Below are 15,474 nucleotides of genomic sequence, written 5' to 3'. Positions count from 1 at the left end.
CTTACCTTTCACTTTAGTTAAGATTTTGAGTGAAATTATTGTTGAAAGTTTTGTCATCTAGTAGCTTTACAGACTCAATTTCTGCAATTTATCACTAATATTGAAAGGTAATATTAAAATGTTCAATAAAACTTAAAACTGGCTTTACAGAATGTCAAAACACCATAAAATGTCTAAAGGCCATGTTTAAACACTACAAACTAGAGATTACTGGAGATTACAAAGAAATATCAGCATGAACTAATTAATATTAATGAGTGGTATTAATGCTCACAGTATTTCTATAAAGTGAAGTCACAGGTTCCAACTTTGTCCCTGTTTGGACCACCATGATGTTGTTGAAGCAGCAACAAAATATTGCAGCTTCTTTGTCTTTCATCCCATTCTCAGTACTGGGCTCTGACATTACTTGTTGAAAACAGATCAGTGAGCCGTTAGCGGCTGTGCTGCTTCAATTGTGGTTGCTTGAATATCTTGAGTAGAATGATTGAATTATAGTTTTCTGACAGATTAAAGAGTCTGCGGTGATAAGAGTCTCCAACTCACAAACAAGGTCCATGTAATAACATTTGTATCATAGCAATATCTTAGTTGGTTTGTGTATGAACACACTCCCCCGCTTTATATAAGTCCACAATACCATCATTTCACTGTAAGGAGAATCCTTACTGTTCTAAAGCATTCAGTGCTAATCTTCACTTCAGTTAGCAGTTCCCTGCAGTTTACAGTAGGCTATATGAACAGAGAGCATGTCCAGCAAATTATTTAAGACATTATCAGTGGGGAACATTCTTTCAATTGCCCAATCATCAGTTTCTCTACCTTGTTTTCTCAATTGAAGCTAGTGTTTGTTTTGTGAGCTAGACGTCATGCTAGGAGTACAGTGTGTGAGAACACAGTCTAAGTACATTCAGTACTTCTTTAGCTAGCATTAGCATCATTAGCTATTCTTAGCATTTCAGTTCCCTATCTGTCGGTCACTACGAGTTATGTCGTGACGACATTAGGGGATTTACTTGGAAGCCCCGACTGCCTCTGATAAGAGAAAACGCCAATGAAATTTGGCTAGTGGATTTTGCATACCTGAGCCACTCCCCGTGCATACGGGTATAAAAGGGCGACAGGTGCATCCACTCATCAGATTTTTGCTTCGGAGCCGAGTGGATGAGAAGTCTTGCGATCTCCACAAAGCCTTCTGCCTCAAGAAAGAGTTTGTTCCTGGGTGGCGTCACGGTGCAGACAGCGGTGTCCCTGCAGCAGCGATTCCCCTGGGCACTTCACCTGAAAGAGCAAATTTCTAAAACACTGGGCGGTTCGCGTCTTTTTAAAGATGCCGTTCCGTCCGTGTTCTCTTGGTTGCGGTCGCTTCCTGTCCTCGGATGACGGTCACGAGCGTTGTCTTCAGTGTCTGGGCATCCAGCACGCTGAAGATGCGTTTGTGGATGAGTCATGCGCCTGTTGTGGGCGTATGAACATGGCAACGCTGCGATCTCGCCTTTCCTTTCTGAAAGGATTGGCACCCTCTGCCGCCACCCGTCCCGGTCTCTCTGGCTCGAGCAGAGGACCGCCGGCTGGCGCTCTGGGAGATCTGAGGGTGACGGTAAGAGCTTCTCCGCCGGGCACGTCCCCACGGACCTCTTACTCCTCCCGCAGCGCTTGTTCCGTCCGGTTCCCGAGTGATTTCGCTGGTTCGCCTCACGGGGCCGCCAGCATTTCATTCGGTGCGCCGCCCGAGGATCAGATGTCGATCGCGGCATCGGGGGATGGGCTTTCGTCCTCTGAGGATGAACGATCGGCGGGGCTGCCCCCCTCGGGTGTTGTCGCCACTGCCGATCCGGACCCAGAGCTGACGGCCATGCTTGCCCGGGCAGCCGTGAGTATCGGGCTGGAGGTCAACAGACCGCCCAGTCCCGAGCCCTCGCGGCTGGATGATTGGTTCATCGGCGCAAAACGCGACCAGCGGCCGCACTTTGCCCCGGTGCCTTTCTTCCCTGAGGTGCATGAGGAGCTGACGAAGTCGTGGACGGCCCCTTTCACGGCCAGAAGCCGCTCGTCTCCCTCCTCCGTCCTCACTACCCTCGATGGCGGGGCGGCCAGGGGGTACGTGGATATTCCCCAGGTGGAGAGAGCGGTTGCGGTGCACCTGTGCCCGCAAAACGCCGCCACCTGGAGGAATCGTCCGCGTCTCCCGTCCAAAGCCTGTAAGCTGACGGCCGCACTCGCCGCCAAGGCCTACAGCGCTGCGGGCCAGGCCGCCTCTGCCCTGCATGCCATGGCCATCCTGCAAGTTCACCAGGCCAAGGCACTAAAACAAATGCACGAGGGTAGTCCCGACCCGGGGTTGATGCAGGAGCTGCGCACGGCGACTGACTTCGCTCTCCGGGCGACGAAAGTCACGGCGCGGTCCCTCGGGAAGGCGATGTCCACGTTAGTGGTCCAAGAGCGCCATCTCTGGCTCAATCTGGCCGAGATGAAGGACGTCGACAAAGTACGCTTTCTCGACGCCTCCATCTCCCAGACGGGGCTATTTGGCGACACTGTCGAGGGTTTTGCCCAGCAATTCTCGGCAGTACAGAAGCAGACGGAGGCAATTCAGCACATCCTCCCTAAACGGCGGGATGCTCCAGCTGCCACCGCTGGCCCAAGGGCCAGGCCCCAGTCTGCTGGTCGCCGTGGGCGCCCTCCTGCGTCCTCCAGAGCTGCTCCGCCCCGTGCTGAGTCGTCACCTAGGCCGGTGCGTCGAGCCTCTCGCAGGAGTGCGGCGCCCCCTGCGCCTCAGCCGGCCGCCAAGTCCTCCAGGAAGACGACAAAGCGGCCCTGACGCGCACAACCCGGAGATGGAGGAATTTGCTCTTTCCCAGGAGACGACGAGGCTAGCGTCGCTCCTTCCCCCGGAGGAGGGCCGGGTGGAGAATCCTGTGTTTTCTTTTCTTTCTGTTCCGCCACTGGCTCAAGGGCCAGTGGTACCCACTTTGTCAAAGAAAGAGCAATTTCCCTTTCCTCCGGGTTCCCAGGTCTGCGGGCTGACAGTGTGCGACGCACTGCCTCCTCACTCTCACCCGAGACCCATATTGCCAGTGGCCAAGAGAGTGCGGTCTGGGGACGCGATGCCTCCCCGCGCACCTCTAGCCAGTCCCCCCGGGGACTCAGGGAGTTTTGTGGGGATGAGTCAGAACGCACCGCCTTCTGTTCCATCCAACCTTACTCCCCCTCGCTGCACCACTGCGGGCACATCGATTGTGCCTTTGGTGCCACTTGCACGGTATCTGGAGGCGTGGCTTGCGCTACCCAGCCCGTCTCGCTGGCTCATTCGCACAGTTCGACTCGGCTATGCGATTCAGTTCGCCAGGCGGCCTCCCAGGTTCAGTGGCATCCTCGAGACTTCGGTGGCAGTCCGAGATGCACCTGTCCTGCGCGAGGAGATTGCTGTCCTTCTGGCAAAGGGTGCAATCGAGCCGGTCCCTCCAGCCGAGATGAGGCAGGGGTTTTACAGCCCCTACTTCATCGTGCCCAAGAAAGGCGGTGGCCTCCGGCCAATCCTGGACCTGCGAGTCTTGAATCGGGCCCTACACAAGCTCCCGTTCAAGATGTTGACACAGAAGCGCATCGTCAAATGCGTTCAGTCCGCGGATTGGTTTGCAGCGATCGACCTGAAGGACACTTACTTTCATGTCTCGATTCTCCCTCGACACAGGCCGTTCCTACGGTTTGCGTTCGAGGGGCGGGCATGGCAGTACAGGGTCCTCCCCTTCGGGCTCTCCCTGTCTCCCCGTGCCTTCACGAAGGTGGCGGAGGGCGCCCTTGCCCCGTTACGGGAAGTGGGCGTCAGGATCCTCAACTATCTCGACGATTGGCTCATTCTGGCCCGGTCGCGAGAACAGTTGTGTGGTCACAGGGACCTGGTGCTCCGGCACCTCAGCCAGTTGGGGCTTCGGGTCAACTGGGAAAAGAGCAAGCTCTCCCCTGTGCAGAGAATCTCTTTTCTCGGTGTGGAGTTAGACTCCGTGAGTATGACGGCACGTCTCTCGGACGAGCGTGCCCAATCAGTGCTGAACTGCCTGAGTTCCTTCAGAGGCAGGACAGTGGTTCCGCTGAAACAGTTTCAGCAGCTCCTGGGGCATATGGCATCCGTAGCCGCAGTCACGCCGCTCGGGTTGCTTCATATAAAAGTGAGTGAAGTGACATTCAGTGAGTGAAGTGACATTCAGCCAAGTATGGTGACCCATACTCGGAATTCGTGCTCTGCATTTAACCCATCCAACATGCAAACACACAGCAGTGAACACACACACACCGTGAACACACACCCGGAGCAGTGGGCAGCCATTTTATGCTGCAGCGCCCGGGGAGCAGTTGGGGGTTCGGTGCCTTGCTCAAGGGCACCTCAGTCGTGGTATTGAGGGTGGAGAGAGCGCTGTACATTCACTCCCCCCACCTACAATCCCTGCCAGCCGGGGACTCGAACCCTGCAACCACTTGAGACCAATATGAGACCACTTCAGCACTGGTTACACTCACGGGTCCCGAGATGGGCATGGCGCCGCGGGACACGTCGTGTGACCATCACACAGTCGTGTCGCCGCTCTTTCAGCCCCTGGTCAGACCTTGCTTTCCTACGGGCCGGGGTGCCCTTAGGACAAGTGTCCCGGCATGTTGTTGTCACAACAGATGCCTCCAGCATGGGCTGGGGCGCTACATGCAACGGGCAGGCAGCCTCGGGGCTCTGGACGGGGCCTCGACTGCTTTGGCACATCAACTGCCTAGAGCTGTTGGCAGTGCATCTGGCCTTAAAGCAGTTCCGGCCACTGCTTCTAGGCCAGCACGTGTTGGTCCGCACGGACAACACTGCGGCTGTTTCGTACATCAACCGGCAGGGGGGTCTACGATCACGCCGCATGTCACAGCTCGCCCGCCATCTCCTCCTCTGGAGTCAGTCACAGCTCAAATCGCTGCGCGCCGTCCACATTCCGGGGGAGCTCAATCGTGCAGCTGACGCGCTCTCACGACAGCTCACGTTCCCCGGAGAATGGCGACTCCATCCCGAGACGATCCGGCTGATTTGGAGTCGATTCGGGGAAGCTCAGGTAGACCTGTTTGCTTCCCGCGAGTCCTCCCACTGCCAGCTGTATTTCTCCCTGGCCGAGGCCCCCCTCGGCACGGACGCACTGGCACACAGCTGGCCTCGGGCTCTGCGCAAGTATGCGTTTCCCCCAGTGAGCCTGATCGCACAGACGCTGTGCAAGGTCAGGGAGGACGAGGAGCAGGTCTTGTTGGTTGCGCCATATTGGCCCACCCGGACCTGGTTTCCAGAACTCACCCTCCTCGCGACAGCCCCTCCCTGGCGCATCCCTCTGAGGAAGGACCTTCTTTCTCAGGGGCTCGGCACCATATGGCACCCGCGTCCAGATCTGTGGAACCTCCATGTGTGGCTCCTGGATGGGACGCGGCAGACTTGAGTGGCCTGCCACAGGCTGTGGTGGACACCATCACTCAGGCTAGGGCCCCTTCAACTAGGCAAGCCTATGCACTGAAGTGGAGTCTGTTCGCGGACTGGTGTTCTTCTCGTCGGGAGGACCCCCGAAGATGCACGATTGGAGTGGTGCTTTCTTTCCTGCAAGAGAGGTTGGAGCGCAGGCTGTCGCCCTCCACCTTGAAAGTGTACGTGGCTGCTATTGCGGCCCATCACGATGCAGTGGACGGCCGGTCCCTGGGGAAGCACGATCTCATCGTGAGGTTCCTGAGGGGTGCCAGAAGGTTAAATCCTCCTAGGCCACCCCTGATGCCCTCCTGGGATCTCTCTATTGTCCTGGCTGGACTTCAGAGGGGTCCCTTTGAGCCGCTGGACTCAGTCGAGCTGAAATTCCTGTCGGCCAAGACAGCGCTCCTGACCGCGCTCACTTCCATCAAGAGGGTCGGGGACCTCCAAGCATTTTCGGTAAGCGAAGAGTGCCTTGTGTTTGGGCCGGCCTACTCTCACGTTGTCCTGAGACCCCGGCCTGGATACGTGCCTAAGGTTCCCACCACGCCCTTCCGCGATCAGGTGGTGAACCTGCAAGCACTGCCCTCGGAGGAGGCAGACCCAGCCTTGGCGTTGCTGTGTCCCGTAAGAGCGCTGCGCATATACGTGGACTGCACCCGGAGCTTCAGAAGCTCTGAGCAGCTCTTTGTCTGCCACGGAGGTCAGCAGAAAGGGAAGGCTGTCTCCAAGCAGAGGTTGGCCCAATGGATAGTGGATGCCATCGCCTTGACGTACCAATCCCAAGGCGAGCCGTGCCCCCTCGGGGTGAGGGCTCACTCCACACGGAGTGTTGCCTCCTCCTATGCGCTGGCGCATGGCGCCTCTTTGACAGACATCTGTAGAGCTGCGGGCTGGGCGACACCGAACACCTTCGCGAGATTTTACAGTCTCCGCGTTGAGCCAGTCTCTTCCCGTGTGTTGGGTAACAGGTAAGTGGCGGGAAGAGTTGGCCGGTGTCACGCTTGCTGCGCCATTCCCCCCTACCCGGGGATACGAGCGCCTATTCTCTCCTCCAGTTAGTTCCCCGGACGGCGAACCCTGGCGGAGTTCCTCCAGCACCCCCGGCAGTAAGGCTGGGCGGAGCAGTCTGACGCCAGGCCCAGTACCGGTGTTAGCTTGCCCGGGTCTCCGGTCAGCCCCTGTACTCGGCTAGGTGCCCGTGTGGCCTGATTCCCTTCGGGCGATCCCACACGTGTATTCATCCACGGTACGGTTTCCCTCACGGTAAACCCGTGTCTTCCCTTTGACAGAGCTCTGTCAGACCCCGCTGGCAGCCCTCCTCCCTTCATATAGGTAGGATATGCCCCGGGGTCAAGGCGTATGTAGCACTGCCCCAGGCTTGGGCCAGTCCATACCAGTGTCTCCACACATTACCTCCCTTCGGGCAGGGTGTGGCCTCCGTAGCGCCCTTCTCCGGAAGGCTCGCTTCCCCGTCGTTACTGCCGGGCTGTAACAACAAACAGGAAAGACTTGAAGCAGTCTTTCATAGAAGGTCGAAATCCCTTCCGACTTCTGGGGAAAGGAACAGCGGCTTGGCTATCTCCAGCAGCAATGTACTCAGTGGTCCCTGCGGGCACCAAGGTTAGCGAATTTGCGCTGGGGCGACGGGAAGGTTGCGACCTTCGCATCGCATTTGTCTGTCACGCGCTAGCTTGTCAACATCTGCATGCCACAAGGTCGTGACGGGGTTCAGGTTGAGGCGCTTTCCATAGACCCCTAATGTCGTCACGACATAACTCGTAGTGACCGACAGATAGGGAACGTCTCGGTTACGTACGTAACCCTCGTTCCCTGATGGAGGGAACGGAGACGTTATGTCCCCATGCCACAATCTCGAACCATCGCTGGTTGCCAGGGACACGTTCTCGGCTCCTCAGCGGAAAACCTGATGAGTGGATGCACCTGTCGCCCTTTTATACCCGTATGCACGGGGAGTGGCTCAGGTATGCAAAATCCACTAGCCAAATTTCATTGGCGTTTTCTCTTATCAGAGGCAGTCGGGGCTTCCAAGTAAATCCCCTAATGTCGTCACGACATAACGTCTCCGTTCCCTCCATCAGGGAACGAGGGTTACGTACGTAACCGAGACGTTCTTTAACTAGCATTAGCATTACGATTCTTTGTGTACTTCAAGTGCTGACACCACGCAATTGTTTTAGACACTGATTAGCATGGTTGTCTCTGAATTTTATGCAAAAAAACACTGAAACTAGTGAGCTTTAGAGAGTGGTTTACACAATAGTTCATTTCCGTTGGATGGATGGGTGGATGAGTGGATTGATGGGTGGGTGGATTGATGGATGGATGGGTGGATTGATGGGTGGATTGATGATTGGATGGGTGGATGAGTGGATGGATGGGTGGATGAGTGGATTGATGGATGGATTAGTGGATTGATGCGTGGATGAGTGGATTGATGGTTGGATGGGTGGATGAGTGGATTGATGGATGGATGGGTGGATTAGTGGGTGGATTGATGGATGGGTGGATGAGTGGATTGATGGTGGATTGATGGTTAGATGGGTGGATGGATTAGGTAGTATATGTATGTAAACCAGGCCTAAAATGCAACACTCAGCTTTATACAATATGTAAAACTTTCTTCGTTTCCCAATCTACCAAATAGCCATTGTCCATAACAAGGAAATAAAGAACAATTTACTACCATATATTTGACGTTTGATTAATTGCAGGGCGCTTAAGGAAGAAAGTAACTTGCCTTTTACTGAAAATAACTCCATTACAACTGCATGGGCGGCAGGCATTGTGGAGTCAACAGCATGTGGCCTCTGTTGAATGGATTAGATTGTAAAAGATAAAAGATATAAGCCCATCTAACCTTGCCAAGACACAACATAACTCTGGGTAAATAATAATACCAACTGCTGCTTGTAGCTTCAATGTAGACAGGCAACTGGAAACAGATGCTATGAGGATATCATTATCATTTTACTGGGAAATATCAAAACAAATGCCACATTCCAAGGCATCTTCGGTCATGCAGTTCTAGCCTTTGAATTGTCCTAGTGTCTTTTATTAAAAGTATTAATAATACAAAACTTGAACTTCACATCTGACATCACTTGTCTCCAGATTGCAGCCTTTCTTCTTTAAAATGGTCTTCATAATGCTTGATAAATGCAGTGTTCATGTTCTTCTGTCCTTTAACATTGAAAGACATGATTTTCAGCTTTTTCTTCATGCTGATGTGGTGTCTGGCCAGAGGGTTTGTGGGATCTTAATAACCACCGACCCATCCTGCACCCGTTACAACATCCTGTCTTCTCTTTGATGGTAAGCACAGTAAGTATTTCACTGAATGCGCACATATAATATCATCCGTCTGCCATACACATATAAAAACATGCATGCACAGCTATCTATATACTTAAGATCTGTAAGCACACTGTATTAAAGGAACATTGGGTTACTTAGAACTTAAGGTCAGTGGAGAGAATTTGTGGCATGCTGTAAGGGACATATCCAAAGACACAGGAATTACATTGGTTACCAAATATTCTCCCTGCTAAAACAAAAGAGCACTATTACCTCAAAATTATTATTTTAATAAAGAATGATACAGTATAGTAAACAAAAACAGAACAACATGGGTAACCACATTCATTTTAATGTATATGTTTTTTCTATTTAAATTTTTATTTCTGATATATTTGAATATTTTCAGAATATAAGTTTTTTTTATTCACTAGTTGATTTAATAAATAAAACAAGCCTGCAATTAATACATTGGGGGAGGGGGACTTTTTTCATTAGTATTTCTTTTTACAAATTTTCCAGTAAAAATGTCTGTAAAAAAACAAATAAAAAATGTTTTGTTTTTTGCTTGTTTGTTTTCAATATATGTACTGTACTTAGGAAACACACCTGCATACAACTTGTCAAATAATAAAACAGTATTTTCTTTTACTTGTGCAGTAAGAAAAAATTAATTTGTAGTAAATATTCATTCTCTGAAATCTCTGCAGGTCTTACTAAAATGGATAGATGGATAGATGGATTGCATGGGTGGGTGGGTTGGTGGATAGATAGATGGATTGGGTGGGTGGATTAATGGGTGGATTGATGGGTGGATAGATGGATGGATGGATAGATTGATGGTTGGATGGGCAATGAGTGAGTTGATGGTTACATGGATTAATGGGTGGATTTATGGATTGATGGTTGGATGAGTGATTGATGGGTGGGTGGGTGGATTGATGGTTGGTTGGATGGATGGGTGGATGAGTGGATTGATGGGTGGGTGGATTGATGGTTGGATGGGTGGGTGGATGAGTGGACTGATGGGTGAATGGATGGATGGGTGGATTAGTGGATTGATGGGTGGATTGATGGATCGATGGGTGGATGAGTGGATTGATGGGTGGATTGATGGATTGATGGATGGATGGGTGGATTGATGGATGGATGGGTGGATGAGTGGATTGATGGGTGGATGAGTGTCTTGATGGTTGGATTGGTGAAAGAGTGGATTGATGGGTGGGTGGATTGATGGTTGGATGGATGGGTGGATGAGTGGATTGATGGGTGGGTGGATTGATGGTTGGATGGATGGGTGGATCAGTGGATTGATGGGTGGATGGATGAGTGGATTGATGGGTGGATTGATGGTTGAATGGGTGGATGAGTGGATGGATGGGTGGGTGAGTGGATTGATGGCTGGATTGATGGTTGAATGGGTGGATGAGTGGATTGATGATTGGATGGGTGGATGAGTGGATGGATGGGTGGGTGAGTGGATTGATGGTTGGATGGGTGGATGAGTGGATTGATGGGTGGATTGATGGATGGATGGGTGGATTAGTGGATTGATGGGTGGATTGATGGATGGATGGGTGGATTAGTGGATTGATGGGTGGATGAGTGGATTGATGGTTGGATGGGTGGATGAGTGGATTGATGGGTGGATTGATGGATGGATGGGTGGATTAGTGGATTGATGGGTGGATTGATGGATGGATGGGTGGATGAGTGGATTGATGGCGGATTGATGGTTAGATGGGTGGATGGATTAGGTAGTATATGCATGTAAGGCTGGCCTAAAATGCAACACTTAGCTTTATACAATATGTCAAACTTGCTTCGTTTCCCAATCTACCAAATAGCCATTGTCCATAACAATACACTAAATGCCATAGAATTCAAATATGGTTGGATGGGTGGATGAGTGGATTGATGGGTGGATTGATGGATGGATGGGTGGATTAGTGGATTGATGGGTGGATTGATGGATGGATGGGTGGATGAGTGGATTGATGGCGGATTGATGGTTAGATGGGTGGATGGATTAGGTAGTATATGCATGTAAGGCTGGCCTAAAATGCAACACTTAGCTTTATACAATATGTCAAACTTGCTTCGTTTCCCAATCTACCAAATAGCCATTGTCCATAACAATACACTAAATGCCATAGAATTCAAATAAACAGCACCTGTCAGCTTCACAGTTTGATTTTCAAATAAATTGGATGAATTTTTATTCCAAAGTATACTTAATATGCACTAAAATGATGCAGGGTTGTCTGCTTTCAAAGTTAATCACTAACAGTAGCAGTTGGCGGCACAATGTCGATGCTACATAGCCAATCCTATAGCTCATTATTGTTACAGCTGCAGCTGTCCAAAACATTTTATGATTGAAGATAAAAACTTCATATGCTTTATGACAAAAAATTCAGGCTCAACAAGTATAACCCCAGCTGTCGGTGCGTCATGGTGACCCATTCCCAGAGCGCCAGGGGTGCCCATGTCTCTCATTTTTACATTTGCGCTACTGTGCAGATCACCCATCATCCTCCCTCTAGATGAAAGGACACAACAAAGAGCCAAGACACTGCAAATATTAGTCTACAAGATCAGTTTTCTGTGGAGTTATGGTTGCTCGTTGTGTTTGGTGGTGGGAAGCTACTAAGCCAGCTCTTGACAGACGTCCAGGATGCACACCGGTGACATCACTGCTGTTCGCTCGCCAAAGAAAACGGTTCACCCGAGCGGATGGAGCAACAGGCAGACGTCTCTGGAGCTGACAGCAGTCTGGACCCCATCCCATATAAACACTTTCCCCAGGATCCCAGCACCGGAATGTGGTGATATCACCCGACTAGAAATCTTTACAAGCCTTTTGGACAAATGGTATCCATAATAACCAAAAATGCATGGCTGGTTTATGACTTTGGTTGCACCGTTTTACAAGCCCATGTATTACAGCCACCCATTTAGCACATAGCGGTGTCTTAGACCATCATCTGCTGTTTCATCACTTTAAAATTAGCTGGCGGATTCAGAAATTCCTCGGAAATTCCTTAACACAAAATTACCTTTTGTGTTAAGGTAAATATGCTGCTAGGCCATTACTCATTGGCCTAAATACTGTAAATCAGTGGTACTGAACTGGTTTTGCTTCAGGATCAAATTTGATGTTTTGTTGGACATCAAGTGACAACCGTATGCAGTTATACAACTGTTTATTGTATAAAACTAAGCAAAACAAAAGTGTCGTTCCAAAGACTTCTGTCTTCTGCAGAACACAAAGGAAGATTTTTTTGTAAGAAAGTTTTCCCCATATAGTGAAAGTCAGTGAGGTCCAAATCAACAAAACATTGGAGCCAACTGACTTTCACTGTATGGAGGAGAAAAAAAAGCACTGAGATATTTTACAAAATATCTTGTTTTATGTTTGAAAGAAGAAAGACTGTCATACAGCTTTTGATCGACATGTACGTAAATAATAACAGGATTTTTTTAAATGTATGTATGTATGTATTTATAGTATCCCTTATAATATTAATATTAAATTAATATTAAAATTAAACAGTGAATTAATTAACCTTTTTTTTTTTTTTAAAGTACACTTTATCACACTTTACAAAAAAGAGTGCTTATTATGGAAATAATATACTTTAAATAAAATATATTTAAATGGGAACTGAAAATAATGATTTGTATGTAAATTGCAATTAAATAAAATTAAAATTATAGTTTAAAATGATATTGAATTAAATTAGCTAAACGTTTTGACCCATCTTTATATGTAATTTCATAATTCTAAATATGGTTAAAGTGTACTGCCAAAACAAGCATTTATGGCAAATATACTTGAATATCAGTTTTGTTTAAACTTGTATGTACATATTTGTAATGAAGAAGTTGCTTTTCAGAACATATAAAACCATATATAAACTTTAAATATAATACATACCTGTATACTGTATAAACGCATTACATTTATAACTATAATCAAGTACTTTACTTTAGTATGTTAGTCAACACATAAAAATTTGAGTACTTGACAATTACAATGTCACTTTTTAAAAATATATGTAATAGTCACGTAAGTGTCTCTCTTTGAGTACATTTAAGTGGCCTTTAATTAATATTATATTAACTGCAAAATAGACTTTTACGATTTAAAGTATACTACAAATGCACATTCAATACATTTAAGCACATTTGAACATCATAAACTGCATAAGTCCCAGTAATACGTTAAATTATTAACACGGTTTTCTAGTTCTTTTGTTGTGTTTATAATTTGAGTAATTGGTTTCTTAAATGTTTCTTAAATTTCGATGGTTTTATGTTTTTGGGCAGCCAATAATTCAACACACTGTGGTCGGAACAAACCATGTTTATCCTTGCTGCAAGTGAAACTGTATTTAATATAATGTGGGTTGTATTTTACCTTGTTTAGTTCTGTTCATGGTTTTGGAGAATGAGGGCATCTCACGAAACTTGGTCATTTTACCATCTGTCTAATACAAATAGCTTCTAGCAATCGACAGATTACCAGTGCCACAATTTGGATGCATAGCCAAATTTTAACAACAACAATAGATCTTGAAAGCATTTTCTTCCCTTTTAAACCCTGGTAAGTCTATTTATATTGATATGCTTTACACTTACATGATTCCTTGCAATTTAGCATTTATATTTCACAGCAAAATCTGAAGAAATAGGCAAAACCGGGAGAAACATAGTCCAAATGTTTACCCAAGGAAGGCAAAAACTTCAGGCTTCAAGAACCTGTCAGACTTCCCTGTGGAAATACTCAAAAAGTTCCTTGCCTTTTCTGAGTGCTCCGAAAAAGGGGACAGCTTGTTTTATGTCCAAGACAAATACAGAGGTTCTTTCCAGTATTCTGTGTTCAAATCCGATGAAAGGTGCTGTATTTTCGTGGAGTGGAAGCACACAACACAGAGGACCTATTAACTCTTACAAACGACTGAAGGGAGATCTGTGACACTGAACTGACTGTAAAATACACACTGCTATAGGAACATGTTCAGAAACATCAGTTTGACTGACTAGACTATAACCTCCAGTGGCTCTCAACTGGTCTTTTGTGACTCAGAAATGGGTTTCAGGTCTGTTCTATGGCAGAAAGAAAACCAATGCCAAAGGCAACTAACCATATAGTCGTACATCGTTATGATAGCACAATAAATAGGCTTATCAGGTTTTGAAAGGGAGGAGAAAACGTTTCTCATATTGTTTGTCAATGTTTTTCGGGGGTAAATTGTCTGTCACCTTTTTGTTTGAATCTAATAATATATTAAAACCATAAGAAGTCAGCGTGACTACAAAGATTATATATTATAAGAACATGACACATGCTTTTTTTTTACTTAGATGCTCTTATGTGTCATTGTGTCACTTTGAATGAAAGAAAGAAATAAGAAACTATATAGCAAACATTCTGCACGTGAAGTCCTACCAAGCATAACGGTAAATCTGACCTAGATTTTTGGTTACGCTTGGGACTGTTTTGAAAGTTTTGTATCTATTTTCTTTCATTGTTCCATCTTCTTTTCATTTCAGCCTCAGTTGACTGACTCTTTGGCACCTGGGGAACAGCTAAGCAAAAACAAGAGCCACTGAAGCTAAACATGAAACCACAAAACTAAACTCCTGACATTTGCTCCCCAGTCACGCGAAACTCTTAACTTCACCAGAATACCCAGTAGATTCGCTTCTACAGAGGAAAAAACATGGCATTCTTTGCTGTCATGTGGCTCTTTTCCCAGTCGAAGGTAACTGATTCATTAACTGAAGGGTTACTGGGATCCTGTCACCACTGTAAGGTTTGTGCTTGAAGTAAATGCACTTGAAGTTGCTTTAGCTCTAACACTAATTCCACAGGTCATATGACAGAACTGAATCACTTTTCTAAACATGTATCAAGCCATTTGAGATATTAATATTCCCATCTTCACCTTATCTCCACCCCAAGTCGACTAGTTGGGAATGACGCCATTTGGCTGTGTAAAGTCAAGAATCTGTAACCTCAGAACTAAAGTCAGGCACACAATGACATATACACTGAGTCAGGAACACCCTCATTGATTTGTGAGCCAGTATTTATTGCTCGTTGTTTCTGGCTTACAATCATACATAGTTTGTCTTTGGACGGATTGTGGCTCAGTGGGTAGCAATGTCATCTCACAGCAAAAGGTTCCCTGGTTTGAGTCAATTAGGAATTTCTGCATTAAGTTTAATGTTCTTCCCATGTTGGTATAGATTTCCTCCAGTTGGACAGGTGAATTAGGGTCACTCAATTTAACCAGTTTTGCCGTAACTCAATTTAAGCGTTCCAAACAAAGTGAAAGAGCGGCAACTGATGTTATATGGTGCTCTGCCTTGGTTTCTCTGTGGCTTTTCGGCGTTAAGGCCATTGCACACTGAATCCAAAATTTTCTTCCGAAAGTTTTGCACGTTGAAAAATAAATACGACCTCACGTTGTGTCAATCACATTTATACACTGCCTCTTTCGTCCGTCATAAAACTTTCGTCCGTCATAAAAAAATCGAATCGGGTTAGTTTTTATGCGCTTTTCGCATCCGTAGCAAGCATTTTGAAAGGTGTTTTGACAATTCAGAGCCACCGTACAAGCGAACGCTAAAATCCAGAATGGCGATATTCAAGTTCATCCACTTCATGT

The sequence above is a fragment of the Barbus barbus genome (assembly GCF_936440315.1).
Source record: "Barbus barbus genome assembly, chromosome: 9".
Taxonomy (NCBI): domain Eukaryota; kingdom Metazoa; phylum Chordata; class Actinopteri; order Cypriniformes; family Cyprinidae; genus Barbus; species Barbus barbus.
The sequence above is the reverse complement of the archived record's forward strand: the minus strand, read 5'-3'. Positions refer to the sequence as shown.